This window comes from Bos grunniens, chromosome 26 (genome assembly GCF_055505025.1).
Source record: "Bos grunniens cultivar Pamir isolate PY7600 chromosome 26, Bosgru_T2T1.0, whole genome shotgun sequence".
NCBI classification, from domain to species: domain Eukaryota; kingdom Metazoa; phylum Chordata; class Mammalia; order Artiodactyla; family Bovidae; genus Bos; species Bos grunniens.
The window spans coordinates 32,642,322-32,659,257 of NC_141190.1; the positions used below are offsets into that span (position 1 = coordinate 32,642,322).

Below are 16,936 nucleotides of genomic sequence, written 5' to 3' on the forward strand. Positions count from 1 at the left end.
GTGTAGAAACTCGGCTTCTGTCTTTCTACTCTAAAGAACATTTCTCACTAATCCCTCTGGGAAGGCAAAAAGTACTTCAGAATAATCAATATACCCTGGCAAAAATTACCCTGTCTAATATCAACAACAAAAACAAAAAAAAAAGGGGGGGAAGAAAAAAAGACACTTCAAAACTTCAGGCTTAAAGGATGCATCAAATACAGTTAATGCTGTATTTTCTGGAATTCCATAAATGTTATATATGTATCAAAGAAGGCCATGCTTGTTAGATGTGTGTCAAGCCTCGAAGCCCTGAGAAGCCCACACCTCAGTATACCCTGGCACTACCTCTCCTGGTCACCACTAGCAAACCCACCCTCCCCAGATGACACCTCTTCTCTGAAGCCTTCACAGTGCTGCAACGTTCAACCCCGGTGCCACACCCACAAAGACCTGAGGGGGCCTCTGCCTCACTTTGTAGACACCTCCCAGAGCACCCGCCTCCCTCAGAAGGCATCCGTTCCCCGTGTACCCTCCACTCTGCTGGCCTGAGGTAGATGGGCAACACATGTGTGTGTTGAATAAATGAATTGTATTGTCTTAATGATCAGTAAGTTAAAGAAGTTAATGTGGTTTTGAAAATAACTAAACGCTCCCCAGGAGACAGCTTTCATATTTGAGCAGGATGTATGGGTTCTTCTACTGCCCGGGGGAACTAGTGGTAGAGAACCTGCCTGCCAATGCAGGAGACGCGGGTTCAATCTCTGGTCAGGAAGATCCCCTGGAGGAAGACATGGCAACCCACTCCAGTATTCTTGCCTGGAGAATCTCATGGACAGGGGAGCCTGGTGGGCTACAGTCTGTGGGCCGCAGAGTTGGACATAACTAAAGTGACTTAGCATGCATGCATACATACAGGTTCTTCTACACACCACAAAACAGAGCTGAAGGGAACTTTAGACACCATCTGATCATATTTTAGTATTCAGAAACTGAGGCCCGGAAATGATATTCCCAGCAAGAAAGTGGTAGGTCTAGAACAAGAACTCAGGGCCCAAGACTCTCCATTAAGCATTCAATTTATAAGTGAGTCAGCCTGCACCCTCACAGGCTCCTAGCTCAGGACCTTTCCATGGGGCACCAGCAGTGAGCAGGAAAGTGGATGTCTGGGCCAGGCGTGGCCTCACCTTGCTCTGGGGCAGAATGGTGATGTCATCATAATTGATTTGCCACCAAATATCTTTATTTTGCCTCTGCAGTTTTCCTCTCTTTATCCTTAAAATCAGACCTATGATGACATCTCCCAGGATGGTAATCAGGAGGGTTAGGGTGAAGATCACAGCAGTCACACCTAAAGGGCAAAGACATAGCATTGCTGAGGCCCGCCTAGGAGCAGAAGTGACCACACTGGGGCCCCAGCCTGGCCCTGCCAAACAGAAGGCTCAACAGCAGCCCAGGCTCGGGTCCAAGTTAAAGCACACAGAGTCTACTCAGATGTGTCTTCTCGGGGAATCCTACTGGGCCCCAAGTGCATGGTCTTCCCACACCCATCTGATTCCCATGGTAACTGCACTCACCTCTTCCTTGTATAGAAACTTCCCTTGTAGAGAAAACCTCTAATACCATAACCACCTTTCATTCAACATATACTATGTCTTCTCTTTACACTTGTTCTCAGTTATGATCCACCTCATTGCAGTCCTGGGCTCCTAACCACCAGGTAACACTCCCTTTTCCAGACTCCATCTCTGTAGAAATGGAATTCCCGAGACTCAACTCTCAGGGGCCCAGTTTTCTCAGGGCAGAGGTTCTCAGTAGGGAAGGCCGGTGACGCTGCCTCCCCAGGGGATATTTGGCAATGTCTGGAGACATTTTGGGTTGTTACAGCCAGAGGCCACTTCTGGCATCAGTGCGTGAAAGCCAGGGACACTGGTAGGCCTCCTACAAGGCACAGGACAGCCCCTCGCACACAGACATTATCCCATCCTAAACATCAGTGCTGTTGCCACTGCTGAGAAGCCCTGTTGTAATGAATCCTTTTCTGCTCCCTTCTCCAGGCGGCCACTCTGACCTGTAAAAGCCAGCTCAGTTTCACAAAGCTCATTGGAAAATCTACAGCCAGGTCTGTCCTCAAGAAGGGAGCCATGGAGCCAAGAAATAGTGGAGAAATTCCCCGTGGGTGTTAAAAAAAAAAGAAGACGACAATTAAAGGTCAGTGCCAACTTGATTTATTCTACTTGTCTCTACCTTAGGTATAGCTGCTGCTGCTGCTAAGTCACTTCAGTCATGTCTGACTCTGTGTGACCCCGGAGACGGAATCCCCGTCCCTGGGATTCTCCAGGCAAGAACACTGGAGTTCTTGCTGCATGCAAGAACTTTGCATTTCCTTCTCCGATGCATGAAAGTAAAAAGTGAAAAGGAAAAAGTGAAATGCATGAAAGTGAAAAGGGAAAGGGAAAGTCATGTCCGACTCTTAGCGACCCCATGGACTGCAGCCTACCAGGCTCCTCCGTCCATGGGATTTGCCAGGCAAGAGTACTGGAGTGGGGTGCCATCGCCCAGCTGAAACACACACGTCATTGCAAAAACAGGCCTTGGTCTCTTAACTCAAACATCTGCTGACCCATCTAGTTTCCCCACCTCACCTAGACTCTTGGAACCTAGCCTTTAGGTAGTATAATTCATGAGAGAGCAATATCTTTTTGCTGGGCAGAATAACTGACTCGATCTTCTGATTCAAACCATGTCACTTCTGACTTCAAAGATGATGTGTCAATTCTCCGATGTTGCTGGGGTTTTCTTCCATGTTTGATTTAGACAAATCTTGTTAGAAAGCATCTTCACACTTCACAGACTATAACATCCCCACTGCATGGAGAATGCCTGTTCCTGCAACACTGAGAACCTAGTTGGCCACGGTCGCTTTATTTCTTCAGTCATGTCCAACTCTCTGTGATCCCATGGACTCTAGCCCACCAGGCTCTCTGTCCTTGGGGATTCCCCAGGCAAGAATACTGGAGTAGGTTGGCCCTCCTCAAGGGGATCTTCCCAACCCAGGGATTGAACCCAGGTTTCCTGCATTGCAGGCAGACATTTTACCATCTGAGCCACCAGGGAAGCCCATGAATACTGAAGTGGGTAGCCTATCCCTTCTCCAGGGTACCTTCCTGATCCAGAAATCAAACCAGCATCTCCTCCAATCCATTTGGGAACATTAAAATTCCATTATAAAATGCTTGCTCCTTGGAAAGAAACCTAAGAAAAACCTAGTAAGCATATTAAAAAGCAGAGACATCACTTTGCTGACAAAGGTCCATATATTCAAAGCTGTAGTTTTTCCAATAGTCATGTATTGTGTAAGAGTTGGACCATAAAGAAGGCTGAACACCAAAGAATCAATGCTTTTGAATTGTCATCCTGGAGAAGACTTTTAGTCCCTTGGACAGCAAGGAAATAAAATCAGTCAATCCTAAAGGAAATCAACCCTGAATATTTATTAGATGACTGATGCTGAAGCTGAAGCTCCAAAACCTTGGCCACCTGATACAAAGAATAGACTCTCTGGAAAAAACCCTGATGCTGGGAAAGATTGAGAACAGGAGAGAGAAGGGGGCTGCAGAGGATTAGATGGTTGGATGGCATCACTGACTCAATGGACATGAATTTGAGCAAACTCCAGGAGATAGTAGAGGACAGGGAAACCTGGCATGCTACAGTCCACGGGGTCACAAACAGCTGGACACAACTTAGTGACTGAACAACAACAACAACATTCCATAAGAGAAGGGGAAAGAGAAGTGTCAAATCAAATCTTGATTGTAGGCAATGGCGGTGGGGGGCAAGCAGAAACTGAATTAAGTTTTAGATTCTCATTTAGTTGCTCATTGATTTGTAGCTGAGAAAACAGAAACAGAGACTATTTCCCCCAGGATTTCTGGGTACTGGGAGCCCAGGATGGCAGACACGTCCTGGCATCCCCGTGTCTTGTCTGAATGAGGCAGTTTCACTGACTGTGAACCTAATCCTGTAAGGGCTGCTGTGCTCCAGCAACAACCAGGGCCAGGGCCTCTTCCTGAGACACCAGGCAGTGGGACCTGCCCAGATGCAGCATCACAGGAGGCCTAGGCTGACGTGGAGGTACAGGTAGGGATGCTATAAGTGGAATCTGAAGTGGCTGAGCCATACCCACAGTCAAGGGCAAGATCTCTTTGAAGGCCCAAAGTCAATCTTTATGAGTTCAGTCAGTTCAGTTCAGTTCAGTCACTCAGTCGTGTCCAACTGTTTGCAACCCCATGAACCGCAGCACGCCAGACCTCCCTGTCCATCACCAACTCCCGGAACTTACCCAAACTCATGTCCATTGAGTTGGTGATGCCATCCAACCATCTCATCCTCTGTCGTCCCCTTCTCCTCCTGCCTTCAATCTTTCCCAGCATCAGGGTCTTTTCAAATGAATCAGCTCTTCACATCAGGTGGCCAACGTATTGGAGTTTCAGCTTCAACATCAGTCCTTCCAATGAACATGCAGGACTGATCTTCTTTAGGATGGACTGGTTGGATCTCCTTGCAGTCCAAGGGACTCTCAAGAGTCTTCTCCAACACCACAGTTCCAAAGCATCAATTCTTCAGTGCTCAGCTTTCTTTATAGTCCAACTCTCACATCCATACATGACCACTGGAAAAACCATAGCGTTGACTATACGGACCATTGTTTCCAAAGTAATGTCTCTGCTTTTTAATATGCTGTCTAGGTTGGTCATAACTTTCCTTCCAAGGAGTAAGTGTCTTTTAATTTCATGGCTACAGTCACCATCTGCAATGATTTTGGAGCTCAAAAAAATAAAGTCTCTCACTGCTTCCACTGTTTCCCCATCTATTTGCTGTGAAGTGATGGGACCAGGTGCCATGGTCTTAGTTTTCTGAATGTTGAGTTTTAAGCCAACTTTTTCACTCTCCTCTTTCACTTTCATCAAGAGGCTTTTTAGTTCCTCTTCACTTTCTGCCATAAGGGTGGTGTCGTCTGCATATCTGAGGTTATTGATATTTCTCCCAGCAATCTTGATTCCAGCTTGTGCTTCTTCCAGCCCAGGGTTTCTCATGATGTACTGTGCATATAAGTTAAATAAGCAGGGTGACAATATACAGCCTTGACATACTCCTTTTCCTGTTTGGAATCAGTCTGTTGTTCCATGTCCAGTCCTAACTGTTGCTTCCCAACCTGTACACAAATTTCTCAAGAGGCAGGTCAGGTGGTCTGGTATTCCTATCTCTTTCAGAATTTTCCACAGTTTGGGGTGATCCACACAGTCAAAGGCTTTAGCATAGTCAATAAAGCAGGAGTAGATGTTTTTCTGGAACTTTCTTGCTTTTTCGATGATCCAGCGGATGTTGGCAATTTGATCTCTGGTTCCTCTAAGTCTTCTGGTTCCTTTTCTAAATCCAGCTTGAACATCTGGAAGTTCATGGTTCACATATTGCTGAAGCCTGGCTTGGAGAATGTTGAGCATTACTTTACTAGCGTGTGAGATGAGTACAATTGTGCAGTAGTTTGAACATTCTTTGGCATTGCCTTTCTTTGGGATTGGAATGAAAATTGACTTTTTCCAGTCCTGGGGCCACTGCTGAGTTTTCCAAATTTGCTGGCATCTATTTCTCACTTCCACTGTATAATCATAAGGGGTTTGGTTTAGGTCATACCTGAAAGGTCTAGTGGTTTTCCCTACTTTCTTCAATTTAAGTCTGAATTTAGCAATAAGCAGTTCATGATCTGAGCCACAGTTAGCTCCTGGTCTTGTTTTTGCTGACTGCATAGAACTTCTCCATGACTTATGAGTTCAGAGAGCACCAACTTAATTATAGGAGCTAGATTCCCCAACTGACCTCCCAACAGGAACCCCAACCCTCTGTCTCCTCCCAGGCCTCTTTCCGTAGCATGAACTAAACTTGGGAAAGTCCTGCCATACCTGATGACTTCCTGACTGCTGTCATATTGAAAAAAAGGCATAAAGAGGCAGTCGTCTCGGGATTTTTGTAGGGCATAGACTGAGTAATCCATGTGCCTTTCTCCCTGGGAGTCCACAAACATGGGGCTGGTGATTACTGGAAAGAAAAGCATTTACACACAGTAAAGGGGACAGAGAGAGGAACTTGGAGCTCAAAATGCCAGCCTGCCGACTCATATCAGAGGAATGCCCTCCCCACATTCTCCACGCTGCCAGGCCCTGGGGCAAGAGTTTGCAAGCTTCACTCTCAGCCTTCCTTTCTGGTTTTGGTTTGTGCTCAGGCTTGGTGCTCCAGAGAAGGCAATGGCAACCCACTCCAGTACTCTTGCCTGGAAAATCCCATGGACGGAGTAGCCTGGTAGGCTGCAGTCCATGGGGTCGCTAAGAGTCGGACATGACTGAGCGACTTCACTTTCACTTTTCACTTTCAAGCATTGGAGAAGGAAATGGCAACCCACTCCAGTGTTCTTGCCTGGAGAATCCCAGGGACGGCGGAGCCTGGTGGGCTGCTGTCTATGGGGTCACACAGAGTCGGACACGACTGAAGTGAATTAGCAGCAACAGCAAGCTTGCTGCTCAGACCAGGCCCAGGGGCATTCCTTGTTGTTGCTTAGTACATGCCAAGCCCCACACACAAAGGCTACGTTAGCAATCCCGTAGGAGTAAAATACAGCAGTTTCACACTCCAAACTAGGACCTGGGGTCTGACCTAGGACTTACTGAAGATGTGTTCCCACCCAAGACAAGACACAACACTAACATTCATCAGCTCCTGCAATGCACCCAGCGCTGCAGGTTCTCGTGATTTCACTCGACTAACCCTAGAGAAGGTAAGGCAACCCACTCCAGTATTCTTGCCTGGAGAATCCCATGGACAGAGGAGCCTGGCAAGCTACAGTCCATAGGGTCGCAAAGAGTCAGACATGACTGAGTAACTAACACTTTCACTTCACTTTCAGTCATGGTGGACCCCGCAGAGGAGGCACCACCATCCACTCCTAATAAGCAGGGGTTAAAGGCACACACTCCCTGGAGTTTGCAGAGCCAGGAAGACGCAGGCCTGTTGGACCCCAGGTGTGTGGTCTTCCACACCTCTCACTGCTTTGCTGTGCCCACTTGTTGGTGTCCTCAATGCTCGGGCTTGAACACTGCTCCCTCCCAAGGTCTGCACAGGAGAAGGGCTGCAGCAAGGGCAATAACCAGGGTTGAACCAGGAAATAAATGGATCTGACAGAGAATTAAACTGAGATCAGGAAGACAGACTCCTCCCACTTCCTCCTTCCTTTTTAAGTAAATGCTTCAGGGTCAGGAAGAAAAGAGGGGAAGCAGGTTAATATTTCCACTTGGAAAAGATGTGGATGGGATCCTTGTGAACTGAATCTATGAGTATCCCAAAGATCAGGGCTTGGCTGTCCTTTTGAAATGTCATGTGAAGTATAAATCTTAATTTATTAAGGGAACGATAAGCCAAAGGAAAGATAAATGCTGCCTTTAATGGGCACATGGATGCGTGCGTGCTAAGTCACTTCAGTTGTGTCTGACTCTTTGTGACTCTAAGGACTGTAGCCCACTTGGCTCCTCTGTCCATGGATTCTCCAGGAAAGAATACTGAAGTGGATTGCTGTGCCCTCCTCCGGGGGATCTTCCTGACCCAGTGCTCGAACCTGAGTCTCCTGAGGCTCCTGCAGTGCAGCAGATTCTTTTGCTGTTGAACAAGTGCATACTTCAGAGTGTCTGAAGAACTGTGGACGGAGGTTCATGCCATTGTACAGGAGGCAATGATCAAGACCATCCCCAAGAAAAAGAAATGCAAAAAGGCAAAGTGGTTGTCTGAGGAGGCCTTACAAATAGCTGAGAAAAGAAGAGAAGCTAAAGGCAAAGGAGAAAAGGGAAGATATACCCATTTGAATGCAGAGTTCCAAAGAATAGCAAGGAGAGATAAGAAAGCCTTCCTCGGTGATCAATGCAAGAAATAGAGGAAAACAACAGAATGGGAAAGACTAGAGATCTCTTCAAAAAAATTAGAGATACCAAGGGAACACTTCATGCAAAGATAAGCATAATAAAGGACAGAAATAGTAGGGACCTAACAGAAGCAGAAGATATTAAGAAAAGGAAGCAAGAATACACAGAAGAACTATACAAAAAAGATCTTCGTGACCCAGATAATCATGATGATGTGATCACTCACCTAGAGCCAGACATCCTGGAATGTGAAGTCAAGTGGCCTTAGGAAGCATCACTACAAACAAAGCTAGTGGAGGTGATTGGATTCCATTTGAGCTATTTCAAATCCTCAAAGATGATGCTGTGAAAGTGCTGCACCCAATATGCCAGCAAATTTGGAAAACTCAGAATTGGCCCCAGGACTGGAAAAGCCAATTTTCATTCCAATCCCAAAGAAAGGCAATGCCAAAGAATGTTCAAACTACTGCACAATTGCACTCATCTCACCTGATAGCAAAGTAATGCTCAACATTCTCCAAGCCAGGCTTCAAGAGTACCTGAACCGGAAACTTCCAGATCTTCAAGCTGGATTTCGAAAAGGCAGAGGAATCAGAGATCGAATTGCCAACATCCGTTGGATCATCAAAAAAGCAAAAGGGTTCCAGAAAAACATCTACTCCCGCTTTATTGACTATGCCAAAGCCTTTGACTGTGTGGATCACAATAAACTGTGGAAAATTCTGAAAGAGATGGGAATACTAGACCACCTGACCTGCCACCTGAGGAACCTGTATGCAGGTCAAGAAGCAACAGTTAGAACTGGGCATGGAGCAACAGATTGGTTCCAAATTGGGAAAGGAGTATGTCAAGGCTGTATATTATCACCCTGCTTATTTAACTTATATGCAGAGTACATCATGCAAAATACTGGGCTGGATGAAGTACAAGCTGGAATCAAGATTGCTGGGAGAAATATCAATAACCTTGGATATGCAGATGACACCATTCTTATGGCAGAAAGCAAAAAAAAAAAAAAAATGTTGGCTTAAAACTCAACATTCAGCAAACTAAGATCATGGCATCTGGTCCCATCACTTCATGGCAAATAAGATGGGGAAACAATGGAAACAGTAACAGACTTCATTTTTGCAGGCTCCAAAATCACTGCAAATGGTGACTGCAGCCATGAAATTAAAAGATGTTTGCTCCTTGAAAGAAAAGCTATGACCAACCTAGACAGCATATTAAAAAGCAGAGATATTACTTTGCCAACAAAGGTCCATCTAGTCAAAGCTATGGTTTTTCCAGTAGTCATGTATGGATGTGAGAGTTGGACTATAAAGAAAGCTGAGCACAGAAGAATTGATGCTTTTGAAGTGTGGTGTTGGAGAAGACTCTTGAGAGTCCCTTGGACTGCAAGGAGATCCAACCAGTCCATCCAAAGGAAATCAGTCCTGAATATTCATTGGAAGGACTGATGCTGAAGCTGAAGCTCCAATACTTTGGCCACCTGATGCAAAGAACTGACCCCTTGGAAAAGAGCCTGATGCTAGTAAAGATTGAAGGCAGGAAGAGAGGGGATAACAGAGGATGAGGTGGTGGGATGGCATCACTGACTGTATGGCCATGAGTCTGAGCAAGCTCTGGGAGTGGTGATGGACGGGGAAGCCTGGCGTGCTGCAGTCCATAGGGTCACAAAGAGTTGGACACGACTGAGTGACTGAACTGAACTGAACTAAAGTGAGTGCATACTATGTACCAAGCACTTGATATGTTTTAGTGCATTGGAAGCGCATAGTCTTAACCACACAATTGCTGGAGAAGTCCCTCACATGGTATATTTTAATTACTTCTCAGTATTACACAATAATAGAAAATATGAACCTTGAGAAAACAAATAAAGTAAACAGACCTTATTTTGAAATCTAACTCCTCCATCCCATAACTTTGTGACCCTGGGCCAGTAGGTAACATTTTTACCCTGGGATTTCATGCCTGTGTAGTGTGTTATAGGCGGTAATAGCACTACCTCATGTTTGGTGTGAATATTAAATGAAATAGAGCACAGCTCTTGGCACCCAGCTTGGTATAAAGTAAGCCCTCAATAGATGCTGATTATTATTATTAGAGATGGCAGCAGGTATTATCTCTGTCTTACAAAATAGAAAGCTGGAGTACAGCAAGACGACCTCCACTGGCCAGCTCCCAGGGTGATTTTGACACAGTTTGCCCATCCTCTCACCTGCAAGGAAAGTGACAATGGGATCGGCTCCATCCTTAGAGGCTGAGGTCCTGAGCAGGCAGGCACAGCAGCAGAGAAGATACAACTTGGGGAGCCTCAAGGGGGGATCCCAAGAGGTAGGTCCCACCCTCTTGAGTTTTATTCTTTTTTTTTAAACTTATTTTGTATTGCGCTATAGAAAATTAATGGGCTTTCCTGGTGGTTCAGTGGTTAAAAAAAAAAAAAAAAAAAAGATCCGCCTGCAATACAGGAGCCACAGGAGACTTGGGTTGGATCCCTGGATTGAGACGATCCCCTGGAGGAGGGCATGGCCGTTCATTCCAGGATTCCTTCCTGCCAGAGGAGCCTGGCAGGCTACAGCCCATGGAGTTGCAAAGAGTCAGACATGACTGAAGCGACTTAGTGCATACACACAGGCAATTAACAAACAATGCTCTGATAGTTTCAGCTGAACAGTCAGTGAAGGGGACCCAGTCAGATATATACATGTATCCATTCTCCCCCACACTTCCCTCCCTTGAGTTTTATTCTCAATGGATTGAGTTTGAAAGGAGCTGTGGGAGGGACTTTTCAGGGGGGAAAGCTATCCTAGAGGAACCCCCTGGAGCAGCCCCTGGACAGAGCAAGAATAGCAGACTGTGGCCACTGGAGACTGAACCTCAACCACCTCTCCCGGAAGGCTGGAATCTCCACGAGAAAGAATTCTGTAATCACAAGCCCAACAAACTCCAAGCCCCACGGACAGAGAAGCTGGACCGAGTCGGGAAAACCCACCACAGTCAAGTCACTTACCCTGCAACATGGTCCAGTTGGAGCCTTTCAGACTCCCAGATCACTAGCTGGCCTCCCATCCAGGAAAACGCTCCCGGCTGTTACCACTTCCATCAGGATCTCAGCATACAGAAGGACTGCATCATGAGGGTAGGCAGCATAACGCTCACCTTAGATGGAGGAAGCAAAGGCAGCATTGAGAAGGGCTGGGGGCTTCCTCCATCACAGTCTGGGCTCAGTTAGAAGCACTTTTTTCCGTCCTCTTAACAGTGTGACATAGCACGCTGGAACATGGTGACATAGAACCTAGCAAAGGTTCTGCATCATTCCGACCCAGAAGGGAGGGCCCTCCACGTGTCCTGGCCTCTGCCGGTATACCCAGGGATCACAACTGCACTTTTCCTCTTTAGGTCTTGTTTTCTCTAGCAGGTTGCATCATCCTTCAGAGGGTTGGAGCCAGGAGCCAGGCTGGTCCTGCTACTGACTGTGAGACTTGGGTAAGTTCCAGAACCTCTCTGAATCTCGGCCCATTCATTTATAAAATAGGCAGAAGGCTGTTGTGGTGAGTATAAAGACAGTTAAATGAGGCAGAATAGGTATGGTATCTATTGTATTAAGTGGCACATATTTGGTCTTCACTTAGTCAACAAAAATGCAAGTGCCTACTAGGTGCGAGGCCCTGTTCTCACCATAGAACCTGGTATGGAGCTGACACTTAGTCAATGACACCCCAAATATTCATCGATCATCTTTTCTTGTGTGTTGGGGTCCACACTCGGCTGCCTCACTCCTCACGGAATCCCTGTCATCAGTAGCTTTCTCACCAGCTTCAGGCTCAGCTTGGCCCCACACTGGAAAGAGCTCGACTCTGGCCAATTGTCTGGCTAACCAAACACGTTGCCCCATTATCCCACTCAGCCTGGAATTGCCACTGGCTGATGGCTGCCTTCTCCCTGTTCCAGACCATCTGCCGGCCTCGACCTGCCCTAGCTCCACAGTTCTGACCACTCCATTCTGGCTCCCGGTCCCGGCATCCTGCCGGGAAAAGAAACCGTTGAGGTCTGAGTGCCCACCGGTATGTGTTCAGCCACTTCCGTGTACTGTCTTCAGACTCTCCAAACTACAGACTGGAAGCTGATGTCACTACCAGTCCCGTTTTTGGAAGAGACTCAGGTGCGGGGAGGTTAAACAATTCCCCTCAAAGTCTCATAGTTAGTGAAAAGCAGAGCGAGGATGGAAGCCCACGACTCTGACGCCCAAGCCACACGACCTCTCAATTAATAACCTCTGCCCTTCTCGTGAACCTGGGTGCAGATTTCACAACTCATCCGGCCACTGTTTATTTGGGGCTGAGGAAGATGAAGAGAGAGAGAGAGAGAGAGAGAGAGTGTGTGTGTGTGTGTGTGTGTGTGTGTTAGGAGCCTGGGGAGTCGGGGGAGAAGAGAAGGAATAAGAGCGGAAGTGTGAAAGCCAGACACAGATATCCTCGAGGAAGGGGGGACGGACATGTACAGGAGGACCCCGTCAGACCTGCTGTGCCGTGTGGATGGGGCTGTGGAACGGTCGCCCCCGCAGCCTTCGGTAGACCTGCTCTCGGAAGCCTTCACCACTAGGGCCTTCTCGGGCAGAGCTGAGGGCTCTGAGAAACACTGACTCGTAGACTGCAGGAAAGTGTGTCACCTTCTGATTTGTCAATACCTCCTTCCAAAAGCTGTCCTGAAAAATAATGAAATAAATGAGCTGTTCTCAGGAAACACCCTGAACAACAGTCAGGGTCAATTGTGAATGTCTATTCTAATCCTTGGAAACACTTTTGGCAGTCTGAAATACTTCATGATGATGGCTCTGGAAGACCTGCTATGCGAAGTCTATGTCTTCTAGTAAGCACTGAAGCAATGAGAAAAAAAAAAAATATCAATCAATAAGAAAGCTTACAATAAGAGCAGCTAAGATGCAAGAAGCTCACCTTTAAGCAATGGATGGCAAAAACTTGAAAAACTTACACTGGCTGATTCTCAAATTTCTGCTTATAGCGTAGCTTAAGTGATTGGTTAATATCATTATTACATACATTATGACAATTATGACAGTAATGCCAGCTCACTGTGTGTACATACGTGAAAAACGGTGAGATCTTCTCCAGTTTCCCTATTACTCCCTCTCATCTCCTCTGAGAGGTTTCCAATGTTCTAGACACGGACAGAGGTCTGTGTGAGCATATGTACATTCTACACAAATAGTATCATGCTATACTGGTGTTCTGCAGCTTGATTTTTGTCAACTTCAGCTTATACTGAGAACACTTTTTGCTGTTTCATTGCCAAGTCGTGTCCAACTCTCTGTGACCCCTCGGACTGCTACACACCAGACTTCCCTGTCCTTCACTATCTCCCGGAGTTTGTAAACACTTTTAGGAAATGGATTTGCGCTATTCTTTTTTTAAAACATCGTGAATTCACTTGTATGGATGCCGTGAGGTCTATTTTTAGGCCCAAATTCTTTCTGCACTTCCAACCAGTTGGAACTGGATCATCAAGGTTTGGGGAGAAAGTGACAAGGGCGTTGGATGGGCTTCCCTGCTGACGCTGAGATTTAGTGCACCGTCTTCCCCTCACGTGTCTGAAGGCAGATGAAGGAGAGGAGGGAAAATGAAGGAGAAAAGGTCGACAGCAATGAAAAGGGAAGGGAGGAGGAGGTTCTGAAAATCTTGGCTTACAATTAGAATTCCAACTGGCTGCCCAATGAAACCCGAGACACTTTGGTAATCTGAAATACTTCATGATGAAAAGATGAAAGAAACCTGGAACGTTATTATGCATCTTCCGCTACATGCTTTCTCCCCATTTCAATTTCTTCATTTCAGTTCAGTCGTTCAGTCGTGTCCAACTCTTTGCAACCCCAGTTTCTTATGATCATATAAAACAAGTTCATTTTACAAAGATAAAACTGCTGGGAAAATTACACAGCGTGTCCTTGGCTAAATGCAAGAAGCTTTTTCTTAGAAGCCTGTGGGTGCACGTATGGTGGTTAAATGTACTGAGACCAGCCCACCTAGTTTGACTACTCAGTCTTCCTCATGCACTAGCTGTGTGGCCTTGGGCAAATAAATTTGCTTCTCAGGACCTCAGTTTTCTTATCTTTCCATAGGATGATGTGAGCTAGTTTTAGTTTATCAGGCACTCACAGTGGGGCCTGGCAGTTAGCACACACTCCACAAAGCAGAGCTGTTGGGCCCAAGGGCTCAGTCCCAGAGTTCAGAAGACCAGCTCTGTCACTTGGGAGCTCCATGATCTTCGATAAGTTTCCTTATTTCTCTAAGCCTCAGTTTTTTTCATCTCTGAGTTGCAATGCTAATAATCTCTATATTACAAGGCTGTTGAAAATATCAAATGCAATGGTGCATGTAAATAATGGATGGACTATCCATCTGCCTCAGGGGCTGTTGGGAAAATCTAGCCCTGGTGCAGGTATAATGCAGAACTTGGTATTCATGGTGGGATTCGTGGTACATGTCAGCTGTCCCTATTGTTACCAAAAGAACCAAACCACCTACAAATTGCCTCATTGGACCAGCATGTTGGTTTTTCCAGGACTTATTGGGGCTCAAACAGAGGTGGCTATGGGAGAAAAGAAATTGGGAGGCCCTGAGTTTGAGAGCGTTAGGGTAGGTCTAGCAATGCAGTAGGAATGACAGTTTCTCCTCAGCTGGTGCTGGCTGATATAGACTATAGAGAGCCGGGCTCCAGGACCAGCAGCCTGGCTCCAGGCCAGTCTCCCTGTCCTAGGAACTGAGTGAACAAACTCTGGGTAGGTTCTTTCCTCTCAGCCTCCTGATCTTCAGTTAAGGACGCAAGAGTTGCTGCCTCCTAGGTTGAGTATTCAGTGAGCTAATGCATCTGGCACCTAGCAAGTGCTGAGTGCTTGTTACCTCTGCCTACCGGAGCCATTGAGGGGTCATGACACCCACCTCCAGCTGCTGCAAAATGATGAAGATGAATTCTCCTGTGTGGAGTCCCAGGTTCTCTGCAGCCAGCAGGATAAGTTTTGCATCTACTGAGCTACAGATTAAGATGATAACTATAAGACAAAATGGAGTTAGCAACTGCACATGGGCATACACACATATACACATTTTAAAGTCTAGCCTGAAGTCACTGCAAATGAGACATTAGCATTGCCTTTCCTTGAGCATGCTTTAGGAAACAGGAATGCCTAAACTGCTCCCTCAGACTATACTTCTTCTTCTTTGTCATTTATTTTTTTAAAAGTTAACACGTGCATAACAAAAAACCAAAAACACAAGGAGCAAAAACAAGTCATCCATAATCACAAGCAGTTGACCATTTGGTGTGCCTTCTAGGTCTCATTTGTGTATTTACACAACTAAGCATCCGTTTTTATGTAATCAAGATTTGGGGTTATAACCACAGGTCTGTATGAGCCTGTACTTCTTGAACCATGCCAGCCATATACAGCCCAGCAGCTTTCACCTCATGGAATTAAAGTCTTCACTGCAGCTCTTTCCCAGAGCACAAGTGGAAAAAGTTTGAAACCACTTCTGTGCTCTAGTTTCTTCATTTAATTGACTCAGAACAATAGACCTGGCTTGTAGGTAGGTTGGATTGGCAGAGAACTGAAAACCAGGAGAGCTTAGACTGTCTGAGTGGGGATGGGGAAAAAATGAGTAGACCGTGGTATTTTTTTTCCATCCAAACACATCAGCATGCATTCTGAGGGCACAACAATGATTTACTTGTATGTATTTATTTTTATATTGGAGCATACTTTCACTTCAGAATTTTTATTTTTAATTGATGTATACTTGATTTATAATATTGTATTAGTTTCAGGTGTACAGCAAAGTAATTCAAATATATGTACACACACACACACACACACACACATATATAACTTTTCCCTTATAAGTTTTAAAAGATATTGAGTATAGTTCTCTGTGCTATACAATAGGTCCATGTTGGTTATCTATTTTAGTGATTTATTTTTTAAAATGAGATAAATTATAATCTATTTATCTGAGCTTCAGCTAGGTGCCAGGCAATGTGCTAAGCAAAGGATACATCAGTGAGCAAAAGAGAAAGTCTTTGTTCTCAGGGAGCTGACAGTCAGACAGACAATACACAAGTAAAAAGGTTAGAGAGGTCATTCGGGATTCTAGTGAATGAAGGGGAAAAACAATGCTGTGATACTAATGCCGGGAGGGGAATTCCTCCACATCAAGTAGTCAGGAAAGGTCCCTTGGAGGACATTGCATGGGCTCTGGGCTGAGTCTGGAAGACTGAGAGGAAGCTATCTATGAAAAGAGTGCTGGGTGGGGTGAGGTGGGATTATGGGTGGAACTTCAGGCCAAGGGATCAGCAAGTCCCAAAATCCTAACTCCAGAAGGAGCAGTTTATTTGAAGAAGAGAAAGGAGTCAGTTACTAATTACTGCTAGAAAGTAGAGCCTTAGAAGTATTACCCCAATATTCACTATGATATGTTTATCAGTTACTTGGTCTGGCACTTTACAGGCATGACCTTATTTAATCCTCTCTGTTCTATGAGATAGGTAAGATGATTGTCTTCGCTGTACAGATAAAATGTCTGAGGCACTGAGAAATTAAGCTACTTGCTCTGGAGCACACAGCTAGAAAGTGTGAGAGACGGGTTTCAAACCTAGGACTGTCTGTCTCCAGAGCCCTAGCTCTGAATGACAACCCAAGACCAAGACCCAGCCCACATAGCAAGTTCTTCCAGAAATTACCATTTACATCAAAACACTATAGCATCAAGAACTTCACTGTAGACGATATTTTTCTTGTTGGTAGTGATGCTTTTTTTTTTTTTAGTTCTACCAGTTTATTGCTACCAACCCATCACCCTCCACCTTCATGCACACAGGCTCAGCCATTTAACCCCATGGACTGCAGCCCACCAGGCTCCTCTGTCATGGACTTTTCCAGGCAAGAATACCAGAGTGGGTTGCCATTTCCTTCT

General features: G+C 45.7%; 1 pseudogene; it reads right to left on the minus strand.

Moving 5' to 3' along the window:
* LOC147344341 (guanylate cyclase 2G-like) overlaps nucleotides 1–16,936 on the minus strand; it is a 51,249-nt pseudogene that overhangs the window by 32,143 nt on the left and 2,170 nt on the right.